The sequence below is a fragment of the Pithys albifrons genome, chromosome 3 (genome assembly GCF_047495875.1).
Source record: "Pithys albifrons albifrons isolate INPA30051 chromosome 3, PitAlb_v1, whole genome shotgun sequence".
In the NCBI taxonomy this organism is placed as follows: Eukaryota; Metazoa; Chordata; class Aves; order Passeriformes; family Thamnophilidae; genus Pithys; species Pithys albifrons.
This window is the reverse complement of record NC_092460.1, coordinates 79876706-79891728: the sequence shown is the minus strand read 5'-3', so window position 1 is coordinate 79891728 and position 15023 is coordinate 79876706. Positions and strand designations below refer to the sequence as shown.

At 39.5% G+C, this 15023-nt stretch overlaps 1 pseudogene; it reads right to left on the bottom strand.

Moving 5' to 3' along the window:
* Window positions 1-9983: 9983 nt before the first annotated feature.
* On the bottom strand, window positions 9984-10929 carry LOC139669588 (hyaluronidase-4-like; annotated as a pseudogene).
* Window positions 10930-15023: the final 4094 nt, after the last annotated feature.

Sequence of the window (15023 nt, the reverse complement as noted above, 5' to 3'; positions counted from 1 at the left end):
TATGCTAAGTCCTGTTTTGACTCACAGCCCTTCCCAGGATGATGTGTGTGGGATATCAGCTTGACCCAATCACTCAGGTTCCTTCCTTTGGCTCCATGGTCAATCCTTTGCCTTTTCCTACCCATTTGTTAAGAGAAAATTGATCCCAGCACACAAGTGCTGTATTCCCATTTCTCCCCTTTTCATGTCCTTTCTGACTTCTTCCCCTGCTTCCCCAAATCATGAGAGGCCATAGCAGCTGCTCTGAGCAGAACTTGTAACTGCTACATGGACAGCCACTAAAAAAGGTTGAGATAATTTTCTTTGCAAGAATTCCACTAGAAAAGCCAAGGACTGAACTGATATTTCAATGCTATTTTTCACATACCAACTGAAATTTTTTCTAATTGGTTGGCAATTTGCTTGTTCTAAAATACTGAGGGTCAAACTCCCAGCTGGTGTAAATCAGGGAAATCCCACTGAAGTCTCTGATTCATTTTCCAAATGGTTAAAAATTCAGCAGGAGCTTTAAACTGCTGATGTTATCCATCAAACAGCTGGCTAAAATTCAGATAGTACGTTTTTTCTAATGCTCTTTCACATTAAGTATTCTTCATGGACCAGATATAATCAATAAAAGTGCAAAGCAAACATCTGAAGGTTTGAAAAAAATCAAACCAAAACCCCCCACAAACATGGACCTGATAAACTTAAGTTTTAGGAATGTGGAATCAAATTTTTAGTTCCAGACAAATGCTCTAGTGAAACTAATGACCCAGGAGCTGAACAGCCTTGGGAGAATTAGGGTGGCAAAGGAACATGAAGTTAGCTATGGAATTTGCCTTTTCTCCTGTAACATAAAAATGCTTCATCTCAGGAGATAAACCAACATTGCCTAAACTTTTATATCTTCTGGCAAGTCTAACATCAGGTCTGCCCAGAAGGTCTGTATATATTAGAATATATTTGTAAACCTGATAATCCTGACTGTAATTCTTCCTATGTTTCCTTCAGTTTCCAGACCAAAGAGAATTGGTTTGTGGCTGTTGCCCTTCAGTGTATGTATTTTACTTCCAGATATAAGTACAACCACACTGTTTTATCCATCTGCTCCTTTGGACACTACTGGGCAAGGAAGTCAGTGCTACTGAAGTCTATATTGTATCAACGTAAGACAATGATATATGTGAAACAGAGAGGTGATATTTCATTTTACAGGCCAGAAACTCTACTAATTATTTAGATAAAAGCAAGACCAAACTGTAAATCACGCATTTTCTTTAATCCTGTACTCATTTAAAATATAATCAAAACTGTTTCTGATTTTAGCATACAATAAGTCACAATGCTGAATAGAAAGAAATGTAAGAAAATGTGTACTATTAAAATAAAAGCTATATATACTCAGGAAGTGGGGAAAAGGATTTTACCACCTATAGAAACACCCACTTCTTCCCTCCAGGAGTTACTTGTAAATCTTGTGTACTCATGCTGCCTTAGCTGAATGCTAGTTAAGTCTGTGCTGTGTTCTAATAAAGAGTGATTTTCTTGGTAGCAGAGGCGTGTATTAGTCTTCCTTTCAGAAATCCAGTCTTTTAAACTAAAGACTTTTCCCCAAATGCTCAGCTATCATCCCTCCTCCATCTCTGGGAGAAATGAGCCAATGTCCTATTTGTTATATCTCTGACAGATACAGCCCAAAGCTAGGAAAGTTTTCAACTTCAGCACTGAGCCTGTTTCAATGACCTGTGCCAGAAGATTTGAGAAAGGGCTTGGCTTTTCTTTGCTGAAGAGCAAATTCCACATGCAGCAAGAAACTGCAGAGCTGTCCCAGCTCTAAACAAATCTTCTGAGAATCAATTCTCAAGCCTTCACCCACCACATCCAGTGAGGGTTAAAAAACCCCCCAGCTGCTTCTAAATACCAAGGAAGTCACAGTTGAGACATCATTTTTCTGTAGGGAGTTCATAGGTTATACCAGACCGTGAAAAATGATATGAATAAGCAAACCCATTGGCTAAGTCAGAAAATCCTGCATTAAATAGTAGCCCAGTAGAAAATTCAGGTACTTCTTCAGCAGGTTATGGTTCAAGATATATTAAGATTTAGATATAATTCTGTAATTTTCAGAAATTGGCCTTCTTCAGACTTACCAGTGGAGCACAAGATGGAAGTATGTGCAGAAAAGATACAAGAAATCTAATTTGTTCCACTATTTGCAATACAATGACATTGGTGATTAAATTATTCAATATAGGCATGACATAATCTGTCATAACTGAGAGTACTAGGGCTAAGATAGGTAGTTACTCTTTAATCCCCATAAAAAATGAGAATAACAGAAACAAATTCCTAACTATTAATCTGACTCATTAAATGTACTTTGGAACCCTATTCCCATCAACTTCAATGTAGAACACAACTAAAAATGAATGCACAATGCAATCTACACAGTGTTTCAAATGCTGTATTTAACAGTGTTCTTGCTGACGTTATTTCAGGGAGTTAAGCACCTGAATTATGCCTAGGCAAATCTATTTTGCATTTGACTGTCAAACTGATTTGCAGCAAAGCCCCAGCCTGGGATTAAGATCAGCATCCAGACATCTGGAACTGGTTGAATGAAAAATAAAAATCCTGACTGTAAGATCAAGCAGCAGAAGTGGGCAAGAAGGTGCAGTGTTATCCTTCAGCTGCCTTGAGGCTAATGAGAGGAAATAATTTAATACTGAATAAGTTAGGATCACTGGGACAAGGGCTGCCTATACTGGATCAGAATTCCTTGTTTAATTTGAAACACTAATTGAACCTTGCTCTCACTTGGATCTGTACCTCCTAACTGACTGTACATGCAGATGGGATTTGCCTGATTGGATCTAGATGAAGAAAAAAGGCCATGAATTTTACAGCCACTTCACAGTATGATGGCAATCAGGTGTCAGCATCAAACATCTGTCCTTTACCAGGATGAGAGGAAATAGAAGTGAAACAAGAAGATACCTTGGTCAACATAAAGCCAGGGGGAAATGTAGTACATTATGTCAATGCCAGAGAATTACTAAAAATGGATGTTTCTCATAACATGAAATTCAGAATTAGTATTGGATTTCAAAGTGAACTCATAGAAGAACCTAGGAAGCTGATCAGCAGCTAGTTATGTCAGACCAGTTTTCCTTCTGTCCTGTTCTCATTCACAACTACAAAACCATTCCAATAACCTTGGCTGACTCTGCTAAAAGGATAGATGTACTGAAAACTGTACATGGTTTCAATAATTAATGAGATACATGCTTATTTTTATCTGTTTGTTAACTTTTGGTTAGGTGAAAGAACATCTAAGCTAATTCTCATACCTTATACCAATAATTATTGTTTAAAAAATCACATAGGGTATTTATTTGTTATCTAAATGCTTAGTAGCTTATAAAATCTTTAACAACTTGGATAACAAGCTCTTTCCGATATTTTTGTGTTTAGGTGTCTATACAAACTCCTTGAAAACTTGTTTTTGCTCATAACATGTGCCTTCTGATCTACTTTAGGAATGTCCTAGCTTGGAAGAGACACCCATCAGGGTCTCAAGACCCTTCTGTGTAATTCCCTGGGAGGCACCCTGGCTTGATGCCAGGCCTATTGAAACAAAGGGAGTTTACCATCGACTTCATATGACTTCCAGTCAGACCATCAAAAACATTGATTAAGAGAGTCCTGTTCTTATCATCTGTCATCTAATTTTTAGTTTTATATATTATTATTTCCACCTGATATTTCTATTTAATAGGAAGAATCCCTATTTGTACTATGATAAGCGAAAGTATGTTTATTATACTTAAAAGCATCCATTCTCATGGATGTACAGGGACTACTTAATTTTATCACTACCATTCAGTAGGTATAATAAGATAAACTGAACTTTAATCCTCTGCAGGGAAAATGCCTACAGCTAGAATAATTTTTTCCACTGTCAGTTTTGTTATGAATTGTTATGTTCTGCATACCAAGTGTGAGAGTTTTAGCCATGCAGCCACTGAGAGCCCAGATGCAGACTTTCAGGCCTGTTTAGGTGTCTAACTCCTACTGAAATCTGTAAAATAATTTATCAACTGTAATGGCAATTTTTGGCATGTCTAAATCTTAAGGATATAGACATCGAGAGGAACCCATGATCTGAAGTTTAAGTCATCTTTACAGGATGCTCTATGATAGTTGGATCTCAAGAAAAAGTGCAAATGTCATTACATCAGCTGAGGATAGAAGAACATAGCAAACAGGAAACACAAAGAGAAGAAAACAGAAGTCCAAAGAGTTATAAAATTAGAAATCAGAAAAGCATCTCTCTGGAGACCAGAAGTGGTTAGATCTTAGAGGTGCAGCTGATAAAAATTTATATCATAGCTCACCCAGCTGAGTGTCCAGGCTCAAAAAGAGAGAGATGCTAGGGGAAGACTCAGAAGGACTACCTGGGTCAGCTTTCCTCGTGACAACAGACTCTGTGTGTGGGGTACCCTGCTGTGGTTTGGGAAGCATCTCCTCAGAGTACCATCTTGCACATCCTCTCAACACTGCAAATCTCAGCGACTTGACCCTCACAAAATTAAATGCCCTGACAAAACTGCTGAGAGGTAGAAACCAGCAAGACTCCACTGCACCTGAAGTGCTCCTCAGGAGGTGCCCTCCCTGCTAAGGGTTATGCTTCTAATTTAGTTGTCCCACTTCAGTGGATACATTGTGTGGGACAACTCTGGGCCTGCATACCTGGATACCAAGGAATATCATAATATTTATACAGGATGTACTCATGTATTACAGACAGTTGCAAATTTAACATATTCACAGGACAGTCAGAAATTTTATTTTGTAGAATACCTGTTCACTATCCCACTGTTAAGTTACTCTGAGCATGACTGTCTTAATATAAGATGTGACCTTAATGAAGACAGCATGAAGAGTCAGAACTAACATCTAATCCATTACTGCTCAGAAGATATTGAGTCATTTTGTTTCCTGCTAACATGTACTTCAGTCCTATAGCACAATCAGAATGTCAAATGAATAATTTTGACACGCTTGCCTTGAAAAATCCATCACAATCAGCACTCTTCCGCATTTTTCTGAGAAAGCCATTCCATGAAAAAAAATGAAGTAAAACATTTCTAGTTTTATTTGCTATTAAAAATATGCTTCAGAAAAATTGTAGTAGATATACTACATTCATTTTTGAAAGAAATAGCCTGAATTTAGTTTGTATTTTTTTTCATTTAAAGAAGGAACATTCTAAACTCTATTTATTTCTTATTGATTTGGTGTAGTTTAGTCAGTCTCCCCTAACTTAAGTGGAATTTAAAATATTTCTTTCTGCAGTGGAATTCCATCAAAAAATAATGGAAGTTTCTCTCACTACCCTTCAAGAGTTCTATTAACATAATGTTTGTTCACCGCACAATCACTCTAGCACAGTTATTATGGCAATAACTCACTGAGGTTTAGATATGAGGGTAATAACATACATTTGAAAAATGAAAAGCTTCTAAGAGGTGCAAAATCCCTGATGAGATCTTTGAGGTTCTGAGACTAAAGGGAATAATGGGGACAAGTGGGAGTTGGATGGTATATTTCAAATGTTTGCCTGGATCGAATAGAAAAAAAAGCGCAGAACTCAGCATAGGTCTCACTGATCTTTGTTTGTGTTATGGTTATTTGTCTATTCTTTATCCAGCTACAGATATTCTAATATAAAGACATATATATATTATACATATAATATATAATACTCCTACTCTCAGCACTACTTAATAATTTTATTTTCAATAGTCATGGCTTTAACAAAAAAACACAGAAAGACCCCTTATTGTTGGACTGGAATATATACATTCCTCTCTCAGTAAATATACTAATCAGCTGAGTGATGCTTGTCCTTTTTCTTCCTGATCTGACTTTTTCTTTCCCATTTATCCTGAGGAAGGCTCAAAACACCTTCATCACAGACTATGAAAGAGGAAAACATGGGCTCAAATCCATTGAAATGGAAAAGAAACAAGTAACTCCCATCATCTTTCATTTTCTGGGAGCTTCCAGTATAATATCCAGTATGGGGTAGATATGGGTAGATTCTTCTTCTCTTTACAAGGAAAAAAGTGAATCTTACACTATTTTGTTCAGGAGTAACAGTCTTCTGGTGTCCTGATTGTGGCTGTCAGCTGGGCAGAAACCAGGCTTCTAGCCTTCAGAGCAGCCTAATCTCAGAAGACAGGATCAAGGGCCAGATATGTTCCTAAGACCTGTGGAGTTTTGACTCAGCCTCCAAGGTGTTCCACTCTCTTTGTCCCTTATGGGCATTAACCCTCAGAGCACAGCTGCAGGGTATGGATTTTGCCTGGAACCAGGACATGTTCACTCCCCAGATGACGAGCATGTGAGACAGTTTTTGTTGGATCCACTCTACCTTTCCCCTTTGACTGATTGAAACGAGCCCTTCGACTAAGCAGTAGAGAAGACTGCTGTAAATCTGCAGAGCCCCCTGAATGAGCATCAGCAACTTTAACTTCCTCATAGTCAATTCCTTCATAGCCCTGACAACAGTGGCAGACAAACGACTCTGCTATTGTTTCCAGATCTTCATTTGATGTTTCTCCTCTCAAAATAAATCCTTTTTTTTCCAAAGCATCTATCCAAAAGCATTTGGGATTCAAATGTAGATATATTGAGGCTCTCTTCACACATATCACCTGTTGTCCTGACCAAGATGCCTCCTTCACACCTCTCCTGCTGCTGTGACATTGATAACATAGGGCCCAAATTCAGAATCAATGATTTTTTTTGCACTTCTGTGCAGTTGCTCTGTAAATGGTAGAAAAGAAATTCTAACTAATGTGAAATTAACCACTTTATTATTTCCTTTAACATTCTAAGAACTATCCAATTTGTAAGTAGCCTGCATTAATTAATTCATTAAGGACTAAAATTTGACTCATTAAAACTATTAATAAGAAGTTTTATACAGAAAATACAACCAAATTGAGGTGCAAAGAGCTTCAGCAACTTGCACTCCTCAGGAAAGGCCACAGTGTGTAGATGTGCAAAGAAGCCATGCTGTATGCTAGAATTGCAGGTGATGTCAGCATGGCTGTGTGGCAAAACTGTAGGGATCTGGAGCTGAAATGCTCCAGTGGCTTGTCTTTCTCACTTGACTCTGGTAGAAGGAAGTTCACCCTCCTATTCACATTGATTCTGACAGAAATCACATCCAAATGTTTAAAAAATTGGGTGAAGTAATTGAATTTGCTGAGTACAAGTGAACACTTATTTTCAGCCATTCATTCTCATGCTGACTGCATTTTCTATACTATCTGCCAGGAATAAAAAAAACTAGAACACCCATTTCACACAGCCTTATTGAACAAGTCTTTTTTCATGATGAAGTTTGACGTGTGGCTTTCTGGACACTCCATGACATGACAGAGCTGTGGAAATCAATCTTTGATTTTAATGTGGCTAGGTCTGATATGTAATACAAAACCTCTCCATCTAATCTTATCAGCCTGCTTCATTTTACTTGCCCACACACAGGCACAAGAAGAGTTCTCATAACCTGACAAATTGCTGAGCACCACTAATGCACTTCATCTGGTCTGACTGATGTCCTAATCAGGCTCTAGATAACTTCCTAGTGTTTTAACCAGTTGGAAAGGAATTTGACTAGGATAATTACTATTGAGGAACTGTTTTCCTAAATGCCTGGTATTAGCCACTGGCTTCATTCCCTACCACTAGTTGCCTAGGAGCCTGATGAGACCTTGTTAAGCCAGGAAGAACTGACCATATTCCATGGTTGTCCTGACTGGAGAACAGCAAAGGCTGGTTAAGCAACCAGCTCTGCTGGTACCAAGTACTCAGGACTAGTGCAGTCAGACAGTGTCTATTAATAGGATAAATGAGGACCTTACATATTACACCTAAATCAGGGTCAAGCTTACCTTTAAAGAAGTTAAATTCATCTCACCAGTAACAATGTCTGCAGCTCCTAGGGTGTTCTCTTCAACAGCGTTAGTAAGATCTTGCTACAGGGAAAGAGAGTATAGACATCACTGCCAGGTTAATTCAGAATTTCATAGCCTTTCTAAAGTAATCCAGTGCTATGGTATGTGGATGTCTCTTGGACTATGTTTTCCTTTCAATCTGGTCCCCATGAACTGTATTTTATTCTGGCTAAACGTTTCCTGTTTAGACTACAAAACTAGATTCTTAAACAAAACTTGGAAACTTACATACTGCCTGAAATGTTGGTAATAAGAAGTGAATAAACATGGGAAGACAAAAACATTTTAATTCACTTTGATGGAAAAATTTAATCCTAGTTATTTGATAACTCATCGATTACTAGAAGCAAGTTAAATCCTTTCATTAAAGTGGAATTTTTAACACAAGAACTCTCCAAATCATTCCCTCAGTTCTGTTTTCGTTGATAAAGGGAAGGAGAGAGCCATTTTGATATATCAATCAGCTGTTTTCCAGTTCCTCTCCAAGTTGAAAGCTGTGATTCCAAAGGCGTGCACTGTTCTTGGTGCTTTCCATAGCAGCTCACTCAGATTCTTATAAAAACCTAGAAAAAGTGAATGTAAATAGTCACACACTATAGGAAGGAAATATTTACATCATACAACCTTAAATGAAAGAGGAAATGCAGCACTTAATGAATCTTAACAATTTCAGTTTCAATTTTTATACTCTTTCTAGTTTTGTGTCAGAGATCTCTTTCAATGTACCTTTCCCTCATGTAGCAGGCTGTAAGGAGGAGGTATTTGGTGCTTCAATGTTTATCCTTAATTTGAACGTTGATAAAGGATCAGCAACAAGTGAATTACTGTGCCACAGGCACAGAATTTGAAAAGCCATTGATATGCAAGTGACTTCCCAGACATTGTCACTGGTTTAGGGGAATTTGAGAGCCACAGCATATCAAGAAATCAAAATACAAAAGCTTCACAGGAATTAGTTGCCTGAAGGGGAAAAGAGGCAGGAACTGGACATAAAATGGCCAAGGGGATGCACACCAGGCACAGCAGTTATTGATGTCTGTCTATCCTCTCCTTGCAAAGCTAAGGAAGGGCAAACTGGATAAAACCACCAAAGCAGGGGTCTGCACTTCTTTTGCTGTCTTCAAGACCAAGAGAAGTGAGGCCCCTGCTGGGAAGTATAGTGTGTGATGTATGGCAGTGATAGGGGAGTAATGATACTTGGTAGAAGAGGAAGTTAAAGCTCATTCCCAGACAGTGTGCCAGCTTTAGACTCTATACCTGGGCAGAAAATTTGAACATAGCTTTTAAAAAGTTAATACTGTTCACTTTCTGAACTCTGAAACAGAGAAACTGGGTCCTACTGATAGTGTAGACACTGTCTACAAGCAAGAACAGAGTCAGGGCAGTGGCAGACAGGTTATGCTGCTTTTTCACGGGAAGCCTACCATCCTCATCCAGGTTCTGGGAGGATGCCCAGGATTATATAAAAAAGGACTTACCTTAAAAATACTTTTATGTGTGTGTTTGTATGTGTTCAGCTGCTGTGAGCAGTACTGCTTGGATCTGGTGTCCCAATAAAGGTATTATGGGACTAAATTAAATGGTTTTGAGATGGAGGGATGCAGAAAGACTTCTGGTTTAATTTCCCTTTCTTATGTACACTGAACAAGTTGGTGACATCTCTGCCTCACTTTTCCTTCTGTAAAAAGGTCAGGTGTCTGAGGATTAGTTAGTGATTGCATACCTGAGCACATCAGAGAGGATTAATGTATTAACAGCCTCCTATGTACTACATCAAATTTCTGAAATCCTTTTAATCCATTCAAAAGCATGTTTGAGTACAGCATAACAATGAATTACATACACACAAAAAAAAAAAAGGAAAAAATCAGGCATTCAAGGCTGCATTTTTTCTTCAGAACATTGAGCTCTTTAAAGCTTGTAGGTAATTAACATGAACCAGCAGACCTGGCTCAAGTAGGAGGTTCTTCATCTTGATGCACCATCTGGAAGAATGGTTAAAGGATAAATGTAGGCTACCTTGTTCCAACAAAAACTTCCCATAGAGAGAATTAATAAATGTTTGTCTCTATAACATAGTCAGGTATACACAAATACACACCCAGCATAATCTTGGGATGTCATGGAGGAAATTCTTATGGATTCATTCAACCTAAAGTGAGAAAAGTACAAAATGTTTATGACTGTTTCCAAGGGGTTTCTTAATGTCAGTGGAAGGACAAAGGTCTGCACTGCTATCACAGAGCCAGGAAAATTCAATGTTCCTCAAAACTTCACTCTCTGGGCTGGAACCATTGTAGTTCTAATTACAGAAAAAGTAGTTATAACAGTCAGGGTATAAGTAATATTCCCACTGGAGCTTTGGTTTGCTTTTCATTCCTAAGGCAATTGTTTCCTTCATGAAAGCTTTTGTACTTTCTTCAAAGGAAATTGGCTAATATTCAGAATCATTTGCTGAAATATTCCCTTTCACTTCAGTTCTGAGTTTCCTGGACTTTCTTCTGTAGGTACCTTTTGCACCCCAGTTGTGGGCCCACTGAGGTCTCTAGTGCACCCAGTCTGTGACAGCTAACCTAGTAAAATCCTTAACCAGGACATATTAGTTAATGCCATGCCTTTTATTTCTGGATGAGTTTGAAAACTGAAGTTCTAGGTTATGCCACCATTAACAGGGATTACCTGTGATGTGTTTGCCCTATTGCTTTAGATGAGGGCTTCAAAACATATAAAACATTTTCATGTTCAGTACATCATACCTCAGGGAGCAGTTCTGTCAGTCATTCCAGGCAGTCTTGAAAGCTTTGCTTTCCCAAACTGGTGTTTGGGCTGGTTTCATAGCGAGGGAAGCCCAGATGAGTGCTATGCACAGCCATGTCAGCAGCTGAAAGGCGAACAATGCATAACAGTGTTCCATTTTCAGGCAGTAGTTTCATGACTTAAGAGATGACATCAGGCAGATCTCCCAGTCTGCCTGTAGAACATAACAGAAGTATTGGTATTTTTTCATATGTAAATATATGAATGGGTATAAGTCACTTCTAAGACATCTACCATGCTAACACTGAAGAAACAAAGTGCACACAAATCTAACCTAAAGGGAGGGGGGAAATTCCTAGCCAAAGTAAATCAGTATAATTATGTGTAAGTTAGTGTGCCACAGTTACTTGTCTCATCAATCCAGGTCTTTCTGAAATCCCTGAGGATGTTGCCATCACTTCAGTGGGCCCCAGGATGTCTTAGTGGCCGTGGCTGTTGCAATTGGAAAGGTTGATGAATAAATGGTTTCCTTATTCTTCAAGCTTTCTCAATAACAACAAAGGTAACTGTTAAACCAAACCTTGGCTTTTATCACCACCTTCACAGCTTCATGGGCATCTTTGACCTGTCTAGTGCAGTGCCAGCCAGAGCTGTTCCAAATAGCTCTAAACAAGTACACATCTTTCATTGTCATTGTGCAGTACTATAAAGGGATCCAAGTTCAAACCCTTGATAGCAATAAAGCAGATCTGGGAAAGGTTGCTCTGAGAGATTTATTAGCCTAGCTGCCCTAACACATGGAGCTAGCACCTTCTAGGCCAGCTCTGATAGCTCTGGAGAGCACTGCATTGTGCAATGTAGACTTTGAAGGTAAGGCCTCTGGCCACTGCTATGAGCAGCATCGTTAATCACAAAGTCCCTGTAAATTGTGTGTGTATCAAGCAGAGATGAAACCAGATACACAGCAAAAACTACCTACTTATGTGTAAGAGTGAGAGAGTCTTATCGGTCCTCCACCTCCAAGATTTCCCCTGAATTCAAAACCCTGGGAAAATCCCACACAGTTGTACAATCAATCATCATGGATTTGTATTTGAGTTCTATTGTTCTTCTTCCTCAGTCCTTGCCTACCTGTTTATCACTCCTGGGATTGTGACCTGCTGGAGGTGAGGATCATGGCTGTCATATGGGCAGCCAGACTGTTATATATCTATTACGGGGAATAGCATAGTTATGCTATCCTTCATTTCTCTCAAAACAGAAAAGCAATATTGAATGCCTATGCACCTGAGGTACTTTTACAGGCCTCCACACTCCCCCATTTCTCTGCTATTTTAGAATAGGAGTAGTACAACCTAATTTCAGGTATCCACATCAAAAAAATCAACATGCAAAGTAATCAACCTAAGTACTCTTAATAAGCCATTGATGCTTTTAGGATATAGTCTTCTGACAGTCTGAGGTGTCAGAGTGCTTTGGAGCATCTGAGATGTGCCTGTTCCTCCTGCTGACCAGGCGAGTAAATACTGCACAACTCAATGTTTTGTCAGAGCAATCTCACTCCATGAGACTCACAATACTATGCATTTAGTGAAGAGCAAGCCCAGGTTTTTCAAATCAGTATCCAAATATTTCTAAGTGTCATATTGGCATTAATGAGCCTTTAAGAAAATTATGTTAAAGAAAATTAGCCTGAGTGGCTGACTACCTCTCAGAAAGCACATGCCATACTGAGAAATCAAACTTGGCAAAGCCACTTATGGCTTGTCAGCATTAAAAGGAGGTCAAACTGAATTCTCTCACCAAAAGGTTGCACAGCCAAAGCTGGAAGATGGTGGGCTGGCTCTTTTGAGGAGACAACCAATGAAAGGACCATCTTTACAGAGTCAGACTTGCCAGCTTGTCTCTCCAGAGGGATGGGGAAAAAGGCAGGGAGCTCCTGCCAGTCCAGCAGCTCTGCTCCTTACACCAGGCCATGCCTGGGGTCGGCATGTGTTTCTGACTTTCCAGGGAGGCTGCAGCACTGCTGTCCTGCAGCTTTGCCAACAGGCAGCTGGAAAAAACAAACCTTGTTCTGCTGCAGTGCTGTTGCTGAGCACTGCTCTTGCAGTTCACAGAGAACTAGAACTGTAACAAAATCCTGACAGAGGGCAGCAAATCCCTACAATTATTTGTGATTCTAAACTGCAGCATGTTGAGTGTCCCCTGTGAGAGCTGTACAACTATCCTGCACCTCTGCTCCCACATTTGTCACATCCTGGTGTCACTAACTGGGCTGGGCACATCTTTTGGGGGATTTACCCCCGATGTCAGGGAGCACCTCCCACACAGGACTTATGTCACAAGCATGCCAGCAGCACACACTGGCAGCCGTCCATGTTCTAGGCCATCTCATGGCATCACACCAAAACCCATGGGACTCACAAGAGGCTGCTGTTGCTGGAATCTGCCTGCCAGTGGGAAGTGGGGAGTCAGACACTTCTGCACCACAGGTCCACACATCTCTCCTTAGGCAGGGCTGGAGTGTAATTAACCCTATGCTTTACTGGATATACTGATTTGCTGTCCCAAAGCCTTCTGATTTGGCACATGGCAAAGGCACTATCAACAAGCTGAAGAAAACAGTAGTAATAAAAATCGTCAGCAGCAGCAACAACATAACAACACTAATATCACTATAGGTCACTGACAACTGCAAGGAAGTGGTAGACCACCCTGCCCCCTGAGACAAACTTGTTATGGAGGACTTCATATTTAAGAGTTGGACTCAATGATCCTTGTGGGTCCTTTCCAACCCAGAATATTCTGTGATTCTGACTCAACATAGAAAGATATTTGTAGTTGCTCTATTGTTAAGGGGAAAAAGTTGCTGTTTTATACTCAGTGTAATGGCAAATCACTGACTTATGGCTTCTGATTTTATTCCATTTGATGCATTTAGCTACCACAAAAACACATGCATGCTGCATCTGAGAACAGACTCAGAAGTAACTTGCTTGTGAAGTAACCTGACTGGAGCATGCAAAAAGGATGTCCTGTGCCCAAGCTCTGCTAAATATTTTTCTCTTTCCCCAGACTTTTGAAATTTGCTTCCAGTCGTACAGGATTTCTTAAAAAAATATCCCTCTCTTTGGGCTTGGTATTTCTTTCACTTGTATCTGTTATATTTGACAAAATCCAGAAAGAATGTATCCAGTTATACCCCTGTTGCTAACTACATTTTTCTCTGTAAATCAAGGCAACATGGAGGCAGCCCATCTTGGTGTCTAGCTGACAGTGAAAATGCAGGGTGAACAGAAATTCCCAACAAAGAGAAACCATATGTCTTTACTAGGCAGCAAACATTTCCAGCTAAGACTAAGCAAGATCAGCTCAAAACAGGCAGTTCTGAATTGAAGAGATATAGAAAGAAGTAATTGAACCAGGTCACAGGAAACTGCTGAAAAAAATATCTGGCTAAATGATAAGAAAATGATTAAGCATTCATCAGGTGATATAAACTCTGTATCCCTCTCCCCCAGCTAATCTAGAACTGAGGAATACACTTCCAAGCTTTGGCACGTGTAACAAATAGCCACTCTATTGATGTTGCACTATTCATATCAGGGGGTTAGAAAAATTACAAATTATTAATAAAACAGTGATATTTTCTCCTTTCTGCAAAAATGTGACATTGATGCAGCCCAACCTTGATGACCTTAAGTAGGCAAAACAGTTGCAGAATACTCTTATCAAAGACATGCATGGTTTTTGAAACAAGAATTTTCACACCCACAGAGATCCAGTAAAATCCCTGGATTTTTACAGAATAATCCTTTTGTTGACTTTCTCTCAGCAAAGCTAAAGCTGATAGACTCAGAACTCTGATGGTGGAACAAGTTCTTTCCCAGCTGTCAGCAGTGAATCATGCTCTCTGTGCTGGACCTGGATTTGGTGGCAATGAGCTCGGGGGCTGGTGACAGAGGAGATGACTGCAAAAGCCACAGAGCTGCAGTAGCCTCAGAGAGGATGGTAAGGGTGGATGCATTGTTGCTGTCTCTGCCTTCCCTCATGGAAATGGGGGCTTATTAGACCAAGGCATCCTTTAGTGATTTGCCTCACTGACACTCTGTACAGTATCTCTGTTATGTTAGTAAATGCAGGGGACTGAATATGCTATATAATGGATAAGAAAAATTGAGCAGTACGTCACCTCATAATATTCTGCCTGATCCAGTGACATTGACGGCTAATTCTAGTTCAGATTCAAAC